Source organism: Anser brachyrhynchus (genome assembly GCF_964034855.1).
Source record: "Anser brachyrhynchus genome assembly, chromosome: 16".
NCBI lineage: Eukaryota > Metazoa > Chordata > Aves > Anseriformes > Anatidae > Anser > Anser brachyrhynchus.
The window spans coordinates 12,445,572-12,470,499 of NC_137734.1; the positions used below are offsets into that span (position 1 = coordinate 12,445,572).

Genomic DNA, 24,928 nt, shown 5'->3' on the forward strand with positions numbered 1-24,928 from the left:
TCTTCGTGTCCTTGTTCATACGTATGATGTTCTGATACACATTAGCATTGTTTTGTAGTCTTAATGTTTATGAACAGCTTTGGGATTCTGGAATGGCAATTGCAAAATATTTGTGACTTATAAATATGGACCAATCTGTTTCCTGGTAAACACTTTGTTATTTTCACACAACAGCTTTCAAAGTGAAAAGGCCTTAATGCATGCTTCATCCAGGTTTAGGTGATGTGCAGCTGGAGCCTGGAGCCTCAGCTTTCATCCAGTAGGAATGATAGATCAGCCCCGCACACCAGGACTTTGGCAGCTCATGTTGTGCTTTTAGGTAGCTTAAAATAATACAAAGAACAATGAAATTCACCCTCTGATACGGAGAATTTATGATTTTTCAGATTTTTTTTATTATTTTTTGCTGATCAGCATCTTCATTTGTTTAAAGTGCATGTGAACATCCTGCCTGTAGCCTAAGATGGGTCTGGGGTGGTGACTGAAAAGTCACGAAATTGGATTTACGCTCTCTGAGCCACCTTCCAAACCAGCACTGCGTTGTATTCTTGCTTCTTTCTGGGAGCTTCTCGGTTTAACACAAATTGTAGAACATAGTCCTAACCTGCTTATAACTGGCTGTTGGCAAGGTTTATCGGTCATTTGCAGAGCAGACAGAAAAGGAAAGGGAGGAAAGTTATTAGTACTGAAATACCAACTGCAGCCTGAATGGCTTTAACAGGACATAAATGCGACGTGTGGTTACACATTTCTGGGAAGGTAGCCTGGTCAAGTCCTGCTGAAGTTGTCTGTGCAGACACATCAGTAAGCCATGGGTGAGATGGCAGTAGTGGTTTTTTTTTCCTCAAAGCAAGAACGTCTATTTGAGCCTGCATATATAAATATTACCATTGAACTTGTCGGGGTAGTTTTGTCAGGGAATGTTGTTGAGGGTGAGATCTCATAAGCTTTGTGAACATGGCCAAGGGACGTGGGAGAGTTCATTGTCCTGCCTCTAACGTGAGGAAAATGAGTCCACGAAGGCAGGAAAAGCAGTTGCTATAGGTACAATAGTTTTGAAATAACCCAAGATGGAAGAGACCTGGAAGGATCGCAGTGCTTCTTGGTTGTACAGAAAGCTGTACTGTTCTGTGGTGCATCCAGCTGAGTTTTAGATTGCTAAAACAGTGGGGTTGTCACTATGTTCTCATACAAATTGGTTTTTAGGCCTTTTGCTTTTGTTGCTTACATTATGCATACCCCCAAAACTTGAGTCAGTTCTGCTTGATTGGCTCATCAAGCATATCAACTGCTCAGCACCAAACTTTGATCTTTGCTGTGTTAGAGATTTAAATGATAAAGCAAGTCTGTGATTTTCTGTTGAGGAATCAGAAATAAAAAGCACACATTTAAAGAGCCCAGGAGGTTTCCTAGTAGACTAACATTCTACTTTATGATATTTTATTTTGCAATATGTTCCAGTTACATCTCTCTCCTTTTCTAAATACCATCGTTAGCCTTCCAACCAAGGACACACTGACGTGCAGTTTTCATCCAACCCAGGCTGCAGGGGGTATCTGCAGAGAAAGCAAACCTGAAGCTCCGCCGTGGAGCCTTCTTCCCACCTGGCTGGCCCAGCACACCCAAGGGAGCAGCAGTTCCCTGTCTTCCCAGCTAGCCGTGGGACAGCAGGACTGGCTGCACTGGAGCCCCTACCACAGCCGTTCTGTGCTGTTCCACTGCTTGTCAGCCCCTCAGTGGTGGTGGCGGCAGCAGCACTTCAGAGTGTGGGCTGCAAGCTCTGCCTCAGAATTGCCACCGTTAGAGACAAAGCACCTTAATCTGAGGAGCCGATACCACCAGGTCATTACGTCCCTCTCGTTACGTCCTTGCCTCCTGCGTGGCCCTGACAGAGGTCGACGCTGCCTGTTTGCAAAACTCACTCAGTTCCCAGAGCCCCATTCATCACACAGGTTGTGAACCAGGCCGTGGTGAAAAGGTTAATTTGACTTTATTGACTTGTTGAATTGTTGTGTTTTACAAGGTTGAGAAAAGGATGAGTTACGGTTCTTGTTTGCAAGATTAATTTTTAGAATTTGCAGTTTATGTGACTCTGCCTTTAGACAAGTGCTGATATTTTCAGCTGAAACTGTTAGAAGATTGACGCTTTAGAGTTGGGGTAGATGTGATTGAGCTGGCTACAGGAGAAAAACAAAGCCAGGTTTGCATTCAAGGATGCTTTTTTTCTAGAATTGTTATCTGTAGTAAGTAATAAAAATTTATTTTTGGAGACTCGAGAGTGCAGAAGGAGCACTTTTCTTCTTGTGCCTTGTTTTGCAGTTACACAAAGGAAAACTGAGAGGGGTTTTCCTCCTATCCTCAGCACCCAGATACGTAAGTTTGACTGAGGTGTCCCACTGAGCGACATGGCTGCAACATCTGCCTGCCACCTGCAGTACTTACTGCAGCTTGTGCTGCTCAGAAGATTCAAACAACTGTGTTCCCAAATAGTGGGGGACTTAGGTCTGGGATTTGACTTTGTTTAAAAGGTGCCAAGTATGTACTGCTTGAAATACCAAATAGCCTGGAAGAATCTGTAATTAAACTAAAAGCAAACAAAAAGCTAAAAGACCCAAATAATTAAAGTACTTTAACAAAAAATAATGAAAAGCTTACATACACTGACCGATACCTCCCACATTTTCCCTTACATGAAATGAGTTTTGTGACCTCGATGCTATTTCCTAAAGACCCGTGAGTCTGTGTGTACTTACGGGCTGCTACAGCAGGAAGGGCAGTGAGGAGCAAGTTCTCGAGGCTGCAATGACTTGTCCTTTCTGGCAGAGCTGCATCCAAAGAAAGCTGAAGCATCCCAGCAAAGTGTGCATAGGGCGGAGGAGGATTTTTACCTCCTGTTGCTCATGTGCTCCCTTTGTTGACATCAGTTTCCACAAGAGTCAGAACAGGTGACTCTAATGTCACCTCCACAGATCAGAAGAAAGAAGAATCTGAGGCGATAACAATCCTAGGTTTGATTTTTTTGTAGCTTAGCGTGCAGCAGACGTGACAGGCATGAGCTTACTCCTTTTTTCTTTTCTTTTTTTCTTTTTGGAAACAATATCTTAGGTGTTTGTGCATTCCATGAAGATTAATTTCCTCTGCCAAAATCTAAAGGAATTAAGACTTCTGTGTAGAGTATGGCTTGCTGAAGAAATAAAATAGGAAGACACATGCAGACAGGCATACATGGGCATGCGTACGTTCACGTGGGCTTTAATAATTCATTTTCTATACATGAAAATCAATGACATGTAGTAAATGTGACCTGACACACTTTAGGTAACTTTGTGGTTTGGTGGTGTTCCATGTTCTGAAACTTGAAACCATTGCTGAAAAGAGATTTTGGAACAGAGATGATCTTGGCAGAGCACACCCTGAGTGTTTGATTGGCTCCGAGAATATTGCTAAGAGGAGTCGCATAAAGACCAAGTTTCAGTTCCTGCGAGAAGCTTGGATAATATGAAGGTGCAGATAATTTGACATTCATCCACTTTGAATTTTGATTCATTTTTGTCGCTGTAGATGTTCTGTTGATGGAAGTCTGCGTGTAATCTGCATACCAGCCTATGGGGAGGAGCTCAGTAATTTGCAAAGCTTTCAGGAAGACTCGAGCATCAGGCAGGCGGGAGCGGTGCACAGGCGGGCAGCTCTGTGCTGAGGGCTTGGGGCGTGCGCAGCCCCTGCCAGGCCTCACTGTGTGCACACAGTCCCTGAATGGCACTCGCCCTTAACACTGAAGACCCACATCAAGGATTTCGGGGTTTTGCTTGCCTTACCGTCAGGACTGGTTGTTTGAAATCTGCTTGGACCAGGCGTTAGATGGAGACTCTGGGGTGAAGGTGCTGTGTGGTGCTCTCCAGGCTTTCCTGCACCGACCGCTTGTTGCCCCTGCCCGAGCTGGGGCAGCAAACCAGTGCCCGCAGACAGTCAGTGGTCGTGGGACTGGAGGCAGGCGGGAGCTTGGTCAGCAGCCATCCTGAGCGTGTGGCTTCTTGCTGTGCACAGCAGCTGGTAGGAGCTATGGAGCAGTTAGGAGGAGCTGGAGGAGCGGTCCACTCAGTGACAGGGCAGCTCACGGGGAGAAGGGGAAACGGTGCCTTCAGGAACACCTGGTTGGAGTTGGGTTGGTGTCCTGTAGCCCCATTACCGGGGGTATCCTGCATGCAGCCAGCTACTTTGGCTTTTTTAAGCCCCTTTACGCACATGGTGTGAAGAGCTAGGTTGTGTTTTGCATCTCTGAGATCCCAGAAGAATGTAGAATTCCTTTTAAAAGCTGTATTTGAATAGAATAGAACGTAGTTTGAATAGAAAACCCTGAATGGTCCTGAGTCAGTGACCCTGAATCTGGGCTGGTTCCCTCAACTTTCAGGATGGGATTTAAATGGGAAATGAGTATGGTGCTGGATGGTGTGGAGATAGGTGGAAGAGGGAAAAAATGGCAGAAGGAAGAAATAGATTGGCTATGTCAGTGCAGGCAAATGTACAACGCTGCAGTGCTAATATAGCGCAGTGATGGAGCCATCAGTAATGGGAATGCACAGAAAAACAAGGCTAGGGAACAGCAGATTTCTTTTTCACTATTAAGCCTATAAACCTTTAGGCTACTTCCTATTAAGGCCATGCAATAAAACATTCCCAGCTGTTTCCAGAACAAATTTTGTGGCAGTGACCACAGCAATATAGTAAGAGCATTGGCTGCATTTTATAGAGGCTTCTGGAAGCATGAGATACTTGAAAAATACACTGGAGAAATGCTTGAAAACACTTAGGGTGTGCCCTCAGGCCACTACTATAATGTTAGGGCTGCTTGCTTCTTTCCTATATTGTTAATCTTCCCTTTTTCTGTGTACTTGGTTCCACGCCAGTCCTGCAGTATAGAAAATCAAAATGTCATTGATGACAAAGATGTTTGAAGAGCGAGTGCGTGCTGCCAGGGAGCTGGGTGGTGACCACCCTGCCAGCACCATCCTTTCCCTGTCACTGAAGCTTGGTATTAAAATAAAATTCAGCAATGCATTTTCGTAGCTTCTGAGGATGGCTGAAGTTGATTGTATTTTGATGAAGAAGCCCAACTGAATTGCACTGCCTCGTTCTTCTAAAATACTTTTTGTTAAAGTGAGCAGTCATTTAGTTGCCCTTGCAGGTCAATGGTACGGACTGTTTTCTTTTCCCATCCATCCCTCGAAGTCATGGCTGAGTTTTAAGCAAGGTTTCCCTTTTCCTCTAGCGTTACATATTAAATTATGCAATGGATTGCGGTTGTTTTCATATCTCATTCTATGTTTCTCCTGGCAGTTGTGTTTCAAACTGTATTTAGAAGAAAGGGACACATCAATCATTTTTAAAGGAACTGTCGTTTGGTCAGAAAAGGATTTGGTACAGGTTCATTGTTTCACAGTTTCGGCCCTTACTCATTGGCCTGTGGTCTGTCAACAAATTCTGTAAATATTCACTTTTTTGGTTGAAAGATCTGCCACTTCCTAAATAGTATGTTTAAATGTTTGGAAATCCAGTGATGTAAAAATTGGAATTTTTTGAGTGCTTCAATTTGTTCTGTTCGAATAACCATATTTTCCTCTGGCCACAATAATATTTGTTTAAAGCAGTTATTCATCATGTAAAATGATAGCTAGCCCCTTGTGATCATAGTATTGATAAAGTACAGACTGTAGGATGACAAAAACAATTTTAGAGGGCCCAAAATAGGATATGGTTCAATATATCGTACAAGAGGGTAACTGAACTCTTCCTGAGCATGCAGTAAATGAACTGGCATGCAAGGCTCGGTGTCTCTGATAGAGTCAGCAATGTCTGTTCAACACTTACCAGATGGGAAGTAGCATCTCAAGTCATGTGCTGGAGAGATAATGTCCTTTCTGAAAGGAAAACATTTTGTTTTGTGTTAAAGAAGCCAGAGCTTAACACCAGGGTAGGTTCTTATTGGCAAATCAGAGCAACTAGGCAAAGAACTGAGTGACCCTTTGTAACACATCGCGGCTTGTCCCATCCCAGCACGTTGAAGATACCGTGGTCCACATCATCTCTGAATGTTCAGTGAACCTTTATGACCTGTAGCTGAAGAATTTGTTAAGGATGAAACCGAAGAGGTCCTATAGGAATTTAAAAGCCAGTAGAAATTAATAAGGAATGTCTACTCCTAACATTTTTTTTTAAGACCCTATAAAATTCTGTAAGAGGAATAAAATTAAGTTCTATGCCATGTTATGAAAACACTGAATATAGAACATAATAAAATTAAATATTTTGTTAGGTACTTCCCAATAAGAGATAACTCGACATCACTAGTCTGCCTGGACTTCTAATCAATATGAAATTCAATTTGAAAGTGAATAAACGGGCTAACAACTTCTGCAAAGAGAAAACCACAATATACCACAGTACTGGGAACATACGCAGCTCTAAAGTATAAATGTTGTAAATATAACGCAAAAATGTTTCAGCAGCAGAGCAGAAAAAGATAGGGAAAATGTCCCCGGAACGATATTTGCACACCAGAAGAGGACTGCCGCTGTCTGAGTGCTCCAGCGCTTCATGAAGAGAGCAGAGACATCAATGGTACAGAATGTAGAATGAGGAAAGGCCAGGCTCTGGGATTTGTAGCATCAAATAGAGGTGACTTTTTTATTTTTTATTCTTTTAAAATAGCCTCAATAATTTTACTGGTGTTCCTTATTCAGTTGCAGAACAGCGACCAGTATTCCACGTGGCTGCCCCCAGGCAGACCTGGAATACAAAATAACTCCCAGCTCCAGAAGCACCCAGACTGCAGAGGTAAAAATGCAGTGGCAATGCACCAGCCCTTCTTGTGGAAATGGATGTTGGCTGTTATCTGAGGGCTACTGGCCACAAACTTTCATGTTCAGGCGATCGGTGATGTCTGTGAGGTGTTACTTATTTTCTCCTTAGTTGTACAAAACTTAGAAACTCTGTTATAAACAACATCCAAGTTCATGATCTGTAATATGTTGGAGGATTTGCATTTTCAGTGATCCTTACTGTGAAAATGCAGATCCCTCAAATATTTATCAACAGATGGCTTTGTTTTTTTTAGCTCTTCAGTGAAATTACCAAAGTCCTCGTACCACTAATTTGAAAGACTCAATCGTTGTGAGGGCATTAAGTACAAAAAGCATTTTTTCAGATAACTAACCTTTTCCAGTTCTGCTTATTATAGATGCAATTAATCCTCAAGTTTCTTTAGAGCTACAAGATACAGAAATGTCAATAGTGTGCTGTAGCTGGTTTGATGCTGTGAAAAAGATGTATATGTAAGAAAGGTAAAAACAGAGAAGAAAACAGACAACCGCATATGAAAGTGGGTACTTGTAGAGATGCCTCTTATCTGTACATGTCATTGTAGCATGCTCATATTGATTTTTCTGTTGTTTCTGTTTTGTTCGGACTTCAGCACAAGTGTGGTAGATGTGTTTTAGCCCAAAATCTCTCTCAAATCACTTGATCTTATTTTAAAAACTGGTTTTAAAGGTGATATGTTAAGATATGTCAAAGGTATGTCAGCCATTGTGGCATGGACCATATCTTACTAATATCTCACAGTTCCCTCACATCATATTAAAGTCACATGAATCGTTTCTTCTTCCACCCTGTCCTTCTCCTATATCAGAAATAATATTGCTGTGGCACCTGCAGAACTTGTGTCTCTTGGAAAATGAAAGCAGTAGTAATCTGTGGCCAGCATTTCAAAAGGAGACAGTGGAATGGTTTCAGGGTTTTTTAGCTTTTGAGATGTAAATTAATTGCTGACCAAAATACTGTTGTGGGTGTGTGTTTTTTTTGTTTTGTTTTGTTTTTTAGCATTTAGGGCAATGAACTTCTCTAGTGTGAACTAGAAAATGGAAAAAAAATGTTTAGGCCATAAGAGTAGCTATAAATATTTTATAAAACCATGCCCAGCCAACAAGCAAATATTCGGTCTGCCCGTTGTGACTAATTAGGAGGTGTCTGAGCTGCCTACTGACACAGTGCCTTCAAACACAAATGGCTAGCGGTGTAGCAAAGAACTCCTTGTTATTGACTGGTATTGTTTTATGTTTTTCCCTTTATGCTGTATTGCTGCAGATGACATTAGATGTCTATCTGCTGAAACAGAAATCTAATTGAGCTTCCTGGTTTAGTATTTAGTTCTAATAACGTTAGAATAGATGGACTAAAACTTTGTTATTGCTCTCTATATATTTAAAATTAAACAAAAGGTGGGCACAATCTCTGTATTTTATAGCTGTAGCCTTTGGCAAGAGCACTGTATGCTTCTATAAATTCTGTTTGATATTGTTGGATGTCTTATGTGACAGCAATGTTGAAATGAAAGAGTATTACTGTAGAGAATCCAGGCATGAATAACACGCCAGCCTAGCGGTGTTCAGATATGGAAAGGTGGCCACAGCTTTGAAACAGAGGTATTTGCTTTGTTTTCCTTTCGCCTTCCTGGAAGATGGGGAAAAATACATTTGGATGCTGCTCATTTACATCCAGCAACTTGGTTGTTCACACAGTTCTCATCTTTTTTTTTTCCCCTTTTTCCACAAATAAATTGCTAGAGGAAAATTTGGACAGAGATGTTTTTAGATGCCTTTGAAGATGTAAAAACAGCAAATGGAACCTGCAGTGGCATAAACATCAAATATCAGCCCAAGAAAAATCAAAGGCTTTTTTTTTTGAGTATATCAGCTTGCCCATAAATTGAAATGCTTCAACTGCTGTATGTTTCCTCTGTACTGAGCACCTTACTTCTGATTGTGGGGCCGCCCACACGTAAAAGGATGTGCGATACTTAACTGTTTTTCTGCAAAATTCTACATTTCAATTGTAAAACAATAGTTATCCTAAATGACACCAGATGTTCTTCCTTGAATTCCACATAGCAGCTGGGATAGTTACATTATTGTTGTTAATCTTGGTACTACGGTATGTTGTTATTAATGGCACATGTCAATATACTTGTAGAGAGGGTACTTTATATGCTATGTAGTGTAGTGCAGTATTAAATGCATAGGGGTAGTGCTTATTAGCTGGATGATTCTTCTGGGCTCCTAGTTTCTGTGCCATGTGGGAGGAGATGTGTGCCAGGCTCGGCTGAGATGGGAGGGAAGGAGGAACATCTTCCATGAGCTGGATGTCACAGGCAGTACAGATTGCCGATAGTGTAGAAAATCACCGCTAACTCCTGTGTCCCACTCTTCTGCTTCTCTCCCACAGACTCACTGCTGTATCAGGGCAGTCAAGTATTAATGTTGACACTAATAGGACACGCACATTTTATTCTCATTGTATTTTTATGAATTTTTTCCTCTCTGTGGCTTTTCAGATTGAATAAGAGAAACGTAGCTCTGCGAATTTGACCTTACATTAGTTACTAAATCTTTGTTTTGGAGACAATGATCTTGTAGGGCCAGCGAGAGGAGATTCTCAGTACAGTGCAGAGAGAAGTCCCTTGTGTTGAACCCGTGGTTTTAACAGTGCAGGTGTTTCATCAAAGAAGAGTGAAATACTGCTTTGACAATATTTTATGTAATGATTATCTTAAGATGTGTTCCTAACTACTGGGTATGGGAAGACATTTTTTGTCTCGTTTTAATTAACTTCTGTGAGTTAAGGGTATTTTATGCAATAGCCACTTATTTTTTTGCTTATGTCACTAGTTTTATTTTGATGAGATTCTGTTTCTGAAGAGCAGAACCAAGAAGAGCAATTTATTGGTTGAACTCTGTGGTGCTCCAAACTCAGTTTCTGAAAACTTTAAACCTGAGGGTGCCTTTAGGGTCTGTTGGTTAGGGGATGGGAGCTCTCGAGGCCCCTTGTCAGAGGGGCAGCCCAGGGGAGCGGTTTTCTGCGTGTTGGCGGGGCTGCAGGCCTCCTGTCTGTCCTTGTCTGAAAGGGATCATCAGCACTGGAGGAACAGCATCTTGATAAACACTTCACTGAATTCTGGACGCATGTAGGTTTGATAGAGGGTCTGATCTCTCTGTCTACACCAGCAATTCCTCCCCTTTTCAGGCGCCGCACGTAGGAACCGGGCGCTGGGTGCCGTAGGGACCCTTTACACGTGTGAGGGCCACCAGGGGACAAGGTTGGGGCACCGTCAGCAGGAACTGCAGCCACGGTTTCTGCATCGTGCTTTGTTTGCTGGAGGTGCAAAAGGGATTTGGTCAGCACTTCTTCCTGGAAAATAGAGCTCCCCAGTGTTGGTACTACCAGAGGAAGGAATTGGATTTTATTTTTCAGGTGCAATGCCTTTTTGTGTGTTACTGAGCACTGGTAACTTCTATACTGGACTGCAACAAAACATCCTTATCCAGCGTTTGTATGTGTCTGGAGAGTTTGGGGGCCTGGTGGAGAGAACAAAATGAGATGTTTCTGGGTGAAGTCTTTGGAACCGTGATTAGGACTTCTTGAGAGGCTCTCAGTTTGATACATGTAGGGCTGTGGCTCTGCTGCACACCAGGCGGTGGTGTCCTGGGCACGAGGCACAGCAGGGTGCTTGTGGCATCAGTACCACCCAGGGAAGAGTCCTGCTGACCCCTGCCTTGCACTTCGGGCAAGTGTCACCCCAAAGCAAGATGCTTGAAGGGAAATGCCAGTTCCTCGAACTTCAGATATTTTGTTGTTTGTTTTTTTTTTTCCCTTTGGATAATTTTCAAATTGTTTTAGTCTCTGTGCCTATTGCTCAAGTTTCTGTGCCTGCAGCACCACAAAGGCAATGTCAGGGAAAGATGTTGATGTTAAACTGATAAAAGAGTGAAAAGAAGAGAAGGAACGGCTTTGACAACTTGACAGTAAAATGCCAGTTTAATAGCTGTACCCTGTAAAGCCGTGCTGCTGGCTCTGGCATAGTGTCCCTGTCAGCATGGCCTACAGAAGCAACAAACAGTGTGATCCACTGGTTTTATTTCTTCTATAAATGAGAAAATTCCTCTTATTTTTCCCCACACACATCTTGTCCAGAAGCTGCTCGATCCGTTTAACACCTCTCCTTTGGCATTAATGGAGTTAGGAAGGTGTGATAAATGGAAAGCACAGGTTGTTGGCTTCCTGTCTGCTCTTGCAGTCACCCATGGTTGGCCCATTACTGGGCTTCCCTTTGTCAGGCATTTGTGCGAATGCTAAAAGATGGTTAGGTGCTTGATCTAGTTACATTTCTCGCTGCCTGAGCCAAAAACCTTATTTCCTTTCCTTCGGATCACCCCAGAAGCTTTTCCCTTGTCTTATGAAGGCTTATTGCTTTCAAAGGCTGCAAAGTAATATCCTGGACCACAAGGTCAGAGGTATGTGGGAGTATTTACAGGTGATTGGTTTGGGAGGAAGAGGGAAGATTGAATGAGATTGGTTCCTTCTGTCAAGCTAGATTAGTTGGAAATGTCTTTCCAAATGAGCTGGTGCATGTTGGAGCATTGCTGTGTGTCCCTCTGCTGCCCCGTCTGCACTCATTCTGTTTAACACGTTTTCCAGTACCTCTCTAAGAATGGTTTTTAATAATAATAATAATAAATCTGCTATCAGCTGATGCTCATGTAAACAGGTGGTTCTTCACATTACTGAACAAAGAAGCTAGCTGAAGACTTTAAGCTTTTCTGTTGCAGAAAAGGTAAAGGCTGGGCACCAAACTTAGGGTGCTGATTTCAATGGGACATCTCTAAATGGCTGTAGTGACCGAGAGAATCCTTATTGCTTCCATCCAAGGACTTCTGTAATCCTACTGAGGTGGGGGAGAGAGGAAGAGCAGGAATTTCCTGCCATCGAACTTCACGAGGTTCACAACTTAGTTTTGTTTCTATGGATATAATCCTCTGTGTGCACCAAGTCCCTATTGTTTTTTCACGGCTGCCTTTTTATCTGTCCCCCTCAACCTGCTTGTATGCAGAGATTCTTGCTAAAACTGGAGACAAAGGAAATGAAGCCACTTAGAAACAGCTTTTGTTTCTGAAGGACAAGGTGCTACGCGCTTGTCTTTGTGTTGCATTTTTCCCTAGAATAACTGTAGGATTATAACAAATCCTATCAACTTTATATTTGACATTATTATTAATCAATACTCGATTTTTAGAGTTGTTCACTGAAGACAGAAATGCGACATTGAATGTACCAGGACTATTCAGACCGTATATGTAGGAGTATCATTAAAACTGGATTATGTCGCTGACCTGGTGTTGTATGCCACTTTTTTCATTCCCAGTGAGATAGGAAGCTAATACAATTATCTGGCTGTATAAACTGACTTTGGGAAAAATTACCTCTTTCTATACCATGCCTTGGTGGCAGAAAAATGCATTCGGGGTTTTGTTCTGGTCTAAGAAAAGATGTGGAAGTAAGAAGCCTAAAACATGGTGGTGGACTTGCGCACAGATGCAGAGGAGCACAGAATTAAGATTTGTCTCTGCACCACTCAGGAGTCTGTAGCGAAGGACACAGTGTTTACGAAGTTAACATTGTGTGTCAAGTGTTTTTAATGGAGATTTCTCTGAAGTGGTTTTGTTCTAGAGGAACGGTACTTTGCTTCCTCACTTCTTACTTTATATGCATGCATTTTCTTTGCTTAGTGGTCACTGGGATGCTAAATTTGTCAGCTGTAATAGGCTTAGTCACAGTGAAGTGGAAGAAGCTTCTTTCTCAGCTCTTCAGAGGCAGGGATGAGAGTATCCACCAGAGAGGAGGAAAGGCAGGAGGCGAACATGAGTCCACGTCTGTGCAAGCTGCAAGGGTATATTCGGCACTTCTGTGCTTGGGGGAGGGTGGGACAAGTCGGTGTCAGAGTGTTGCATCGCAATTTAAAACCTCCATACTCCATTGTATGCTCCACAGCTTGACGTGTTTGGGGAATATATGTTCATTTAAGGGAGGGGAGAAAAAAAGGATTATTTCCTGTTGTTTGTGATACAGTCAGCTGAGGAGAAATACTTTGTATTAGGTACCAGATGGGCTCCTTCTGAAATGGGGAAAATGGGGAAATGGGGAAAAAATAGCAGGACCTGCTATAATTTTTTATTATTATTTTTTTGAACATTCATGCATTTTCCCTCTGACCTCGAGGAGGTTGTTTATTACCAGGTCCCTCTTTTCATTCTTCTCTTCAAAGAAGAGAGCATACAGTGGAGTATGCTCCATTGCTTCTCTTCTTCAAAGAAGAGAAGAAGGCTGGGAAGGTGCTTTTATAAATGAAACTTCATTATCTACGCACAAATAAAGTGCCTGTCCTTATTAATGCTCACAACAGAGCTAAAATTAATTCAGTTACTTCTTGGGAGAAAATACACAGCTCATTCAAGGACTGTCCTGAATGCCTACCAGGTCAAAACCCACAGATCACTCAGCCTAAAGCAATACCAGGATTACGTGTAAAATTGCTAAATATCAAACTCACTGTCCTACATGGCAAAGTAAGTCACCTTGAGCTGATCAAAGAATACCACCCCACCCACCGACAGCAGTGCTTTGAATGAAAATCTCTTTAAAAATAGCTTCCCAAGATTACATTTGTTCACTGTTGTGTACAAAGAGAGTTTTGTCTGGTGTGTTTTGGGAAGAAAGGGGTAAATTTGGAAAGAGACTGGTATTTGAGATGTAAAACCCGTATTATTTGCAATAAAGAGGTGTCACGGATCCACCTCGTGTCTCAAAGATCTTGAGCTTATACCTGAATCACTGGAAAATGTTAAGAAACTCAACTACACAAAAGAGTCCAGGGGTGGTAGAGTGCCCTGAAGCTCAGTGGTTTTCCTGCCCTACCTTCACACAGCCTGTCTGATTGACTTCTGCTGCTTGTCTGCAGCGCTGGGTGCACAGAACACGTGTGGTGCTTCGATGTTCGGTAGAGATCATACACCTGGTTTTAGGGACAGTTTCCAACTTCTGGTGGAAGTTTAATGTAAATTGGGTAACTGTTTTCTTGCTTGCAGTCATGTGATTAATAAAATAATTTTATTCCCAGCACAAATGTGATAGCTCATGATGCAATTAACAAGAATTAAAAAAAAAAATCACTCCAATAGAAAATGCATATCTATGGATATCACAGTGCAGTACGTGGTTTGGGGTGAGAGTTACTGCCTCCAGAGTAACTGCCCCACTTGCAGCTCTGTATTTCAGCTTACCATAAACTTTGAAGAGAATTATAGAATCATTTAGGTTGGAAAAGACCTTTAAGATCATCAAATCTGTGATAAGTGTGGACCCTAAAATACTGGGAGAAGGGAAAAGAGGTGTTAAAATACTATTTTATGCCTCACTCCATTCTGTCTAAATTTGGAAGGCAGAAGCATAGGTGGGGAAGATTATCCATTGTGGTAACCTCCAGCTGGCTGCTTGGTGGGTGGATGGGATGCAAGGAAATTGCTGGAAATGTGGAGCTGGGCACAGGGTGAAGGGTTGGTGAGGAGTGCCCGGTTGGTCCTCAGGGTGGCAGTTGCATCAGGTTAAACATAACGTGGCCACGTCCCCTTCAGGCTCACTGTGTCTGGTGAAAAAGCAGTGACTTGAACGAAAGGCAGGCTTTATTTTCCTATGTTGCCTGTACCTGTAATGTACTTGTAGGGGCATGAAAAGAGAAAGGACTGTGCAGAACGGCTGCACTAATGTCAGGGGTAGATGGGTAGCATCCGTCACTGATTCAGTAAGCCCACCGTGACTTATCCCCTCTCCTCTGAGAGTTCCTGCTTGCTCTAGAACGTGGAAATGAGGCTTGCGTTTTTTTCCCCTCATTTAATGCTATAGGATATCGGTTTTCTTCCTTCCTATTTTATAAGCTTTTTTTTTTTTTTGTTACAAGTAGTCCACTGCTCCTTTTTTCAAAATATATCCTGAATCTTGCAAATATGCAAAGTGGATCATTAGTATTCTAGCTGCCACAGACTATGAGGACTGAAGCTCTTCTGTTCTTGGTGTTCTCCTGATACTTTAGAAAAACAACAGCCCCATATGATTCATTTGGTGTTGCAGGACTGCCTTGCTCTGTCTTTGGTTAAATATGTTAACGAAATATAAGATTTGCATTATTTAGTGAATTTCTGTGCTGTGTTACCAGCACAGAAGTGTCTGGAATATGTTCATTGCACCATACTGCAAAGTCTGAAATGATTAAACTGATCTCTCTTTCAGGAGAGCGAGCTATTAACTAGGAAGGAAGAAAATAAGCACCATGAAAAGCCCCAAAAGCAAAGAACTCACCAACCTACGGCTGCATTTCTGGCAGCATGTATTTTATGGCAGGTTTCTTACAGCAAAGCCTTTGAGCTCCTCAAGCAGATCTCCTTCCTCCCATCTTTATACATGACTTGTGTCATAGTTGAAACATCCTAAAGAGATAGCATTGCTCACTCTTAGACTGGTCTTTCAAGAGTAATGCAAAAAATATTCCTATGTAAAAACTGGCCTGCAGGTGTTTGGGAAACAGCACGATATTAACAACAATTGAATAAGTCATTTCCCAAGGCTTTCTGTACATCACTTTTACTGTCGGCTGTTGCTCCTAGGGAAACTTCAGACACCGCAGTCAGTGCCGCCCAGGTCTTATGGCACAATGTGCATCAGTTTGAATGTGCTGGGAGAGAAATTGTCTGTCACCCCTTTACCCAATAAAAAAATGTTGTCTATTGTCCTAGCAGCAGGTCTGCCTGAACAGCTGCATGGTATTTGCATGCTAACCTTGATTATTTTGTCCTCTGTCATGGAGGACAAATTTTGTTTTCTTTTGTGACATGAAACTGTTGAGCTGAGTTGCCCCTTAACTTTGTTACCTCCTGGCTGTAATAAGGCATTAATAAGGCTTCAGCTGAAGAATCAAATCCAGTTTTGGATGCAGTAAAGTCAGACGTGGAAGGCAACAGTAAGAGCCCAAGGGAAAGCAGTAAGAACAGTCAGAGATCTGGAAGGCAAGGTTAATCAGTAGGGATGGTTTCATCTGGAGACCAGCGTATGAAGAATGCAATGTTCTTCAAGAACATGAAAGAAGAGAGTAATCTCTTTCCCATGACTGGAGTGGACAGGGAGAAAAGTAATTGGGTTAAATAGCAGCAAGATTCAGCTTAGGCTTTAAGAAAAAGTTTGTAACAGTAGGGCTACTGAAGCACAGGGCTGGACTGTGTGAGGAGGTTGCACAGGCATCACACCACTGAAAAAGAAGAATTTAGTCAGGCATCTGTCAGGAACAACACGGGTAGAGGTAATTATGGCATGAGGCTAAGAAATGGAGTGTATAATGTTTCAAGGCTCTGTCCCATCGTATGTTTCTATAACCTTCTCACACTGAGCCTTAGAGGCCTGCTGGTAAACCTTAGGAAGGAAGGGTTTGGGAGGACATGCTCCACCTGTTTGGAGCTGACAGACAGACCCACATCTTCCCTATGCAGGTCAAAACTTGATAAATGGTTTTATTCAGCATAACCAGGATGAGTGCAGTAGTACTTACGCATTGATAGTTCTCAGTCTGAAAGAGGTGAGGCCCTGGCCTGGACTGCCCCGAGGGGCTGTGGGTGCCCCATCCCTGGGGTGCCCAAGGCCAAGCTGGATGGGGCTGGGGGCCGTGTGGGCTGGGGACAGGGGGCCCTGACCAGGGCAGGGGTTGGGGCTGGGTGGACTTCAAGGTCCCTTCCCACCCAAACCATTCTGTGATTTAACACTCAAAACAGGTTTGGATTCGATCCACAGGACTAGGTGAGGTTGTGATAACCTTGAGTTGACCTTATAGGAAAGCTAGCTGAGGAGAGCCCTGCAGTTTGACCCAACATTACTACATAAAATCAAAGCTTGCTATATAATTTCTGCTTCAAGATCCATTTGGCAAAGTTAACAACTGTACTCCAAAGTATAATTTAATATCACGCAAGAACGGAACAACAACAGCAAAAGATAAACGATATTATTCAGCTAAGCAAACTTTTTTGGTAGTAATACTTAGAGATCTGTGTTTATGATTAAATGCCTAATTAAATATGAGCATCTCACCTTGATAATTAAGCAATAAAGACACATCAAGCAATGCATTTCTGGGTGGTTATAGTCTGTCTTGGGTATTACTGTAAGGCATGAGGCCAAAGATTAAGTGGCTTAAACCACCTGAGAAATTCATTAATATCCAGAAATTTGCTGCTTGGAGTATTTTGTTGCTATTGAGAACTAGGTTCATACATAAAAGCAAGGAAAACAGGTCTGTTTATTGGGAATTTTAGGCAATGTGGCTAAGATGGCTTTAAGGTTCTTGCAACAGTTGGCATATCTAGTGCTAGCAGAAGATTGGTTCAGGCTTTATTGTGCTTGTTTAGGAAGACAATCTAAAAGGACAATGCTGTTTTTAAGGGTCTCAACAGATGGCCATAGACCAAAGCTGTGCAACGTTGATGAGTATGATACCAAAAACCCTAAGCGAAGATAATTTTTTCTCCCCTTCACTTCCCCTCACTTCCTTATCACTTCTCATACTTTCCTTCACGGTTTTTGAAAAACCTAAGAAATATGCATGTATTCCACCTAATGATATGCTCCTTATATATAGGTTCTGTCTTTAACTGTGTGTGACTTCTCTTAATATATTCTAAGTCACCGGATAGCCCCTATGACTTCACAGAGCTCTGTACACGTGTTAGTGCATTAACCTTGACTGGATTCTCTAGGTACCACTTTGAGATAAACATGAGGCAATAAAGCATATTGTGGCTGGTGTTAAGCAGAGAAGAGCGCTGAATGTTTAATAGCTTTGTGATTCCATGTGTTCGTTTCATAAAACAACCTGCATCACAGTCTCTTCTCCTGCATCCAGCTTTTCACCAGAGAACTAATATTTTAATGGAGTTACTCTGGCTTTACAGAAATCAAAAAACAAAAAACAAATCACTGTAATACAGTTCGACAAATCAAACCATTGTAAATTTTGTTGTTGTTTTTTTCTTTTGATCATTCAAGATTTATGTTCTTAATCTACCCCTGCTCCCATGCCCATCCCCTGGACAAATATGTTAAAATTTTGTTTTCTGACTACTCTAAAGCAATACATTTCTTTACTCTCACAAATAGCTATGTACAATTTTGTGTCAGTGGGGACTTGAAGGGAGCCCTCCAGGTGATATTTTTGTCTGTCATCAAATATGTGATGCCTGTCCGTCTGTTTTTGGTTGGATGAAAGGTAATTGCTGTTCTGGTTGACATTGATAAATGGTGTTGACTGGAGCGCATTCTTCTGATTGCTTCAATGAATGATGTGTACCATGTGCAGATTTTTGACTATTAAACAAACATCTCCTTGAAATAAAGTAGATTATTAACCTCTTGCAATGGCATGCTAATTAGACTCTATAAAAATGGGAGAAAACATGGGTCTCATGCTCTTGGTGTTTAGTGAGGATGAAGTTTCATAAAGTTCTTAATAAGATCACCAGGAAACAAGCAGTAATTAGTTCATGCTCCCAGGATAAGAGGCATGCTTATTTTTGATGCTGAATATTACAGAAAGAAATGAAGCTAAGATGTATACAATGCCACGGAAACTTTTGAGTTGAATCAAATTTATTCAAAGTCCTCTATTTTGCTTTTTAGTGCAAAGCTGGCATATCTCAGCACAGATGTAATTGCTGTTTTGGAATTAGAATTGAGATTTGGGATGCAATAAATGTCTTTGGTTACATTTTGGCACAAATTTTGCTTAATTTGAATAAACAAACTTTGGAAGGGTTTTTGGGAAGTGATTGAAAGGGAAAGATGAGAGTTTCCTTGCCATCTCCGATAAGGAACATCTTCCAAATCTCTCTCCACTTCTGCCTGCAGTGTTTGAAACATCTTACCCTTTCTCTTGTGGTTCTGCAAATGTTCTGCCCAGCTCTCATCTCATCTCCCTCTGTTTTCTAAATTTATTTCCTCATGATTTATTTGTGACGATTTTTTATGCTTACTCATATTCCCAAAATAATGCCTAAATTTGTGCACTGAAATGTTGGCTTCAGATAATTTTTTTCTGAGGGTATTTTGTGATCCCGAGTTCAAAATCAGGGCAAAAAGAGGCAGGTAAATGCCTGTTTTCTGGTATGAATGGCGTACATGCTAGTTCCCTTAGTTTTTCAGAATTTTTCCTGTGCGCAAGAATTTCCTGAACGACAGTATAAATGCTGCTTGATAGTAATTGAGTCGTCCATTGCTCACTTAGCCTTACTTAAATTGTTTTCTGACGTTTCCTAGGATGATTTCATTTGTTGCATTTGTTTTACTTTGCAGGCAGAGCAGTTAGGGAACGCTGCAGATCCTGACATAACTAAAATGCTGGTAATCAGCAAGAGTGTGTTTCTGTGCCAGCTGATTTATTTCTTGTCTTTTCTTGTGCAGCTTGAATTTAGAATGTGTTGTTTTTTTTTCACATTTACTCACATGGCATTCCAGATATGACTTCTGCACCTACCAGTCTTACGAGTTAGGAGGCATATCTCATTCTGGATGAAAGCGTGAAGAGATGTGAAGGAAAGAAACTATGTTCCTGAACACGCTATAATAATCAGTAGGTATCTTCAACGTGCTGAAAACTGGAAGAATTAGATATAATAGTACTCAAAATGCTCCAGGAACTGGAAAGAGACATGGGCTGTGAAGAGGTAATTAGATGTACATATAGTGCTTCTGTTGGCCAACATCTGGGCAGAAAGTAAAAAATAATAATAATTTAGGGTTTTGTAAATATTTAAGGGGAAGAAGAATTGGGGATGATAACGAGAATATGGCTATGAATAGTTGAATGGAAATTAAGAAAGAAAAAGCAAACTAATTCTATTAAACCTCAATCTCGGGAAATATATTAGAATTTGTAGTCTCTGCCTGGGGCATTTAAGCTCAGAATGGAAATTGCAGTGCCAGCTCATTTCCTACAGCATGCTTTACAAAGACAGAGATTATCTTAATGATCTATGGTCCTCTGAGGCGTATCTAAATTAAACTTCCTTGTTCATGTAAACACGATGTTTCGGAAAAGAAGAGTATTTATACTTTTCTTTCACCTTTTCTGCTATGTGTTGATGTCCAAGACTGTATGAGTATTTGTGTTGGCAAGTTAGGAGGATATCACTTCAAAACTTGTTGCTTTGGGAACAGTGATTGTGCTACTGAACCTCCTACACGGAAATGTAATGGTTGTGGTGTATAATCTGAACACTTGAGCTAGTTCACTTTAGAGCAGCTTTTGAGTTAAAAAGCCTTGACTAACAGGTGGCCTAAAACAATTCTAAGGAAAAGCTGTGTTTAAAAGTATATGTCTTGTAATGCAGTTTGACGACTTCTGATTGTGATGCTACTGATCTCATTGACATCTTGAAGAATTTTCATCTTCGTTCTTATCCTCTCTGGTACTGTCTATGCTATTGATCACACATTGAAGGCCAATGACAGGTCAGTAGCTACTAATTTGCGAGTGTGCTTTCAGTCTCCAGAACTCCTGAAACTCATTTGGATGCATTAGATAATGAGCAAATCTGAGCGCTTTAATTTGACTGCAACAGAGAAATAGCCAAGGCATTGCCCAGGGACCATTAGAAGGCAGGTGCGCCATCGTGTCAGAGAACCCTGCCTTACGGTACTGCTTGCATAATGCCCCTTGGAAGAAATAATTTTTTGTGTTGCTTCCTAACCCTGAGTTTTTCCATCTCTTTGGTCGTGTTTTTGATGCAGTGATCTCAGTATTGTCTGCATAGTGCACATGTGGGCTGCAGTTTTTCTGTTACTTTGGGAGAAATGTGAGAACTTTAGACTTGTTTCTTGTTTTAGTTGCTCTAAGTATTCCAGCACACAACCCATTTATATTGTTTAGTCTGTAGCATAATGTGCATATGAGTTCCTATAATTTGAATGTAAAGTAACCTGTGAAAGTAGATGGAAATAAATGTGTTCAGTTTGCATTCAAATGCAAAAGGAAAACTATTCAAGACAAAAACCATACTACAAATTGCATACAAGCAAACCAATGCATTCCTGTTTAGTAAGGGTGATTTCAGTGCTCTGTAACACTGCCTACCATAGCAGGGCAATTACACAGCAACTAACCACCCACCCCGAGTCCCTGTTCTGTGAGCCTAAGCATGTAATTGAAAAAGCCACAAGTACGTTGAAGAGCCACCTGTTTCCTCTTAGGATTATATAAGGATGTAAATATCTCACTTCAGCAGATCTTAAGAACACATGCAAGTATTTGCTGATTCACGAACAATTTTATCTCCAAGGTTACCTGTCGTGGGGAAAGAAAAAAAAGGTGCAGAGGTTTTACTGAAACACAATCTAAAATGTTTTATAAGTAGCATGGAAACCTCAGAAACTTGACAATGGCTCTCACTTGAGGGCTTATCCTGTGCTCCATCTCCAGCACAGGCATTTCCTTCCCTGGGTTTTCCTTCCATTCTCTTCCTTATTGCATGTGAAAATCTATAAAGAGTGAAGATATGTTAAAGGCACGTTCAATGGTGGCTGCTGGTGCTGGGCACAATCAACTTTCATTTCTTCTTGAGCAGGCTGAGGCAAAATGGTTGCCCTCTGAACTGGGGTTGAAGTGGATTTTCAATGTCAGCAGCAAAAACCTGAAGAGCACAGCTGTTCTGAAAGGAGGACTTTGTCTGGAGACTATTTGATGCACCAGGTCTGTGCTAAAGGGCAAACTTGCATTTTTGACAAATGGGACCATTATACTTTTGAATAACACTTCTGCCTTTTAAAAAGCTTTGCAGTCTTTTATAACCATTTGAGATTCTAAATAGGTCAATATAAACACGTCAACTGTGATTATCAGCTGGCAAAAGCCCTGCCTGGAATGGACAAAAGAACATCCAGATATGAAGCTCAGTCCTTGCTATTAAAAACAATGAGAATGGATGAAACAAAAGTTTGCTAAAAATTCAAAGGAAACAAAAAGCATATAAGGAAGCTAAAAGACTGCCCATGTATTTATATAAGGAGTATTAAGGTTTGTTTTAATTTCAGAATTCAATGGCAAACACAGAAATTTTCACGGAACAGCAAGAGGTGGGCTGGGTCCGGATCAGTGAGGCAAAGACGCTGCTGCTGTGTGGGTCAAATACAGAGCAGGGGGAAAAAAACATCCAAGCAAAGGAGGGGAGCCTCTTCCCTCATGGTTTTTCACAGGTCTGTCTCATGTTAGCTCTTGGCCGATCCAGGGTTCCAGCTACCTGCAGCTGAGCACCAGCAGCTGAACTCCAGCAAGGCAGAAATCGCGCAGCACCTCCATTTCTATGCCAAAGTTCATTTATAAAAGTGGGCCTTTCAGGAATCTCCCACAACAGAGAGAAACTCACAGGACCAATGTCTTTAACGTTTGTGGTTCTCCTCTGTGTAGAGGGATTCAGCTGCCTTTCATTAGTACAGCGTGCTCATTAAAGAAACCCCTTTCTCTTCCCATTTGATCAGTATTGCAGTTTTGGACTATGAAATGAAAGTTTTGAGATGAAAGCGGACTTCCTAATGAATTAGAGTGATTTCCCTCTGTCTTCACGAAGCTATGGGTGGATCTCTGTGAGTCTTTATTGGTAGTGCAGTAGCTGAGGCAGAAACCTCAGCCCTTGCATGGTCGAGGGACTGGGAGGGGAGCAAATCCCCACAAATAGCCAGTGTATATTTCTTTTGCTTCTGTTGCAGCAGCAGGATTTTCCCAAACTGACTGACCTTTTACAAGAACGTCAGTTGAAACAGAAATATCAAGTTACAGCAGTCTTTGTGTCAGGATAAGTTGGAAGCTTCCAAGCATGAAGGAGAATGGCTGTCTCTAATAAAATGATTTTGGATTCCTTCATCCATGTATTTATTGTATCTGTGGGCCAAGGTTTTTTTTCCTGCTCAACTTCAAGGATATCTTTTCCTCCTGGATATAGGTAGAAATTGAAATCCATTTGAATGTTCCCTTTTCTCATGTCGTGCTCACTTGATGAATAGCAGACCTAAGTTTTTTTTTTTTTTTAGTATTATCAAGTACTCTGAGAAGTTCTAGGGAAAAAATTAGGAAAGGGTTTTTTACTTTACTTCCTATTCCAAGAATGGGACTTGCTCGTTAGAGCTTCAGCCTCTGCCCATGCAGCCCACATGTATGCCTCCTTCTGTACTGTGCTGTGCACCTAACTCAGGGTGGTGGTTTTCATTTCTTTTGAAGCATTAGGCATAAACACATGAAAAAAAGTCAGTTATGGACTTTCTGTCCATATGTTAGATCTTATACACCTCTAATCAAAGTAGAGACATCAAATTTCATAGTTCCTTTTACAACACCATGTATTGTGGACAAAAACATCCAGGACTGCTTTTTCAGAGTATAGTCTGATCCAAAATACAGCAGCTGTCTTCCCATGAAAACTCTTTTCATATTAACATACCGGAATAGTTTTCATCACCGTTGTTTACTGTCCAAATTCTGTAGATTTTTATGCATATATAATGATTACTTGCATAATAAAATCCATTCCACTTGTGAATCAGGCCTCAACTGCTGAGCAATACATTTGATCTGCTTCGGGGTCATCTGCTATTTGTTACTGATGATTGTAAATCATCAAAATTGCAATTTTGGGATTACCAATTTGGAAGCCTGTTACTTTCATACTTAATTCAGGATGTTGTTCCGTATCATTCCCAGCTTCTAAGATGGAGACGAGCATGCACAGAGTGGAGCAGCCTTTGGCACGTCACCGATTCAGATGGGAGCAGTTGGATGCAAGCTCCACTTCTCAGGTTCCCAGCCTTCCTGATTAGCAGACCAGGATTAACTGATAAGGCTGGCTTTTTGTCACAATGAAGTGTAAGATTGGCAATGCCAAAAAAGTATTCTTATGTAAAGGCTGGTATTTCAGCTGATGAGCTAAGACTGATTTATGGTTATTTCTACCTGAGTATTAATTTCTGCTTATTATAGAAGCACCAGACATGTTCTGTCCACTGCTGCTGAATGCAGCTTTATTTCACGTCTCAAAGCCATCTCCTAGGAAGTTGGATTTGTCACGTCTTGGATAGGAGGATTATCTTCACAAGAATATTAACCCTGTAGCTGATTTTTAATTCTTAATTTCTGGTTCTATCCTCATACATTACTTGTTTTCTGGCTGTTTGACTATACATTTACAGCATACCCTATACTTTTTTGCTCTTTAGTGTTATTGCATGCTGGTTTTGGAGATGTCCTCAAGCTAGCGTTAAACTACCTGTTGGAAGCGTGGCCCAGAAGAGGATGGGATTCAGCAGGAGTTCACAGTCCAGTATTTACTGAGTTTATGCAGTAGGCTTTGCAGCTTATATGGAGTTTCAGTAGCTACACTGCTAATGATGCTCAAACCATCAATTTTAAAGCTAGGTTGGATACATACTTATAAGCAAGCAGGTGTAAGCGTGGTTAATAGATGACAAGTGTGTTGCTTTGTCCTAGACAGACAAAAGAGATTTTATCTAGGAGATCAAAATCTTATTCTTAGAGGAAGAAACAGAAAGACTCAATAATTTGCTACAAGATGAGTTTGTGCTTTGTGGAACTCTGCATCGATAGTGTGATGCATTATGAGAGGAGGTTCTTCCTTGCTTTGTGGTTTTCCCAGAAGTTCGCCAGTGACTGTTGCAGTGTCAGTGCTTCTGTTTCATACTGCTTTGCTTTGGCTATAAATGAAGCAATAGTATTAATTGACAAGTTTTATGCAGGGCACGTGAAAGAGGATTTTACATGTAACAGCAATATTCCTTGCATCTCATCCGGCACAATGACGTCTTCTGTTTGCAGGGCTGGAGTTTTATCTTTTGGCATTAAGAAGTTCCTATATTTATTAAGCTGAGGTGTAATGGGCCTGAAGCCCTTAACTTTGATACCTTTAAAGAACTTGGCTAGATGGTAGACCCTGCTGCACAGTGAAAAGGT

General features: G+C 41.3%; 1 protein-coding gene and 1 long non-coding RNA gene across 13 annotated transcripts in view; both read left to right on the top strand.

The window, feature by feature from the left end:
- The window catches only part of PTPRT (protein tyrosine phosphatase receptor type T), a 582,374-nt gene that overhangs the window by 372,984 nt on the left and 184,462 nt on the right, over nt 1-24,928 (top strand). The gene's annotated exons all lie outside the window — the stretch shown is intronic.
- The window catches only part of LOC308178655, a 64,837-nt gene that overhangs the window by 25,956 nt on the left and 13,953 nt on the right, over nt 1-24,928 (top strand). For both annotated transcript variants that reach the window (XR_013939877.1, XR_013939878.1), the window contains exon 1: nt 1-24,403. This exon is cut by the window's left edge and continues 25,956 nt beyond it. This is a non-coding gene — a long non-coding RNA (uncharacterized lncRNA). The remainder of the gene's footprint in view (nt 24,404-24,928) is intronic.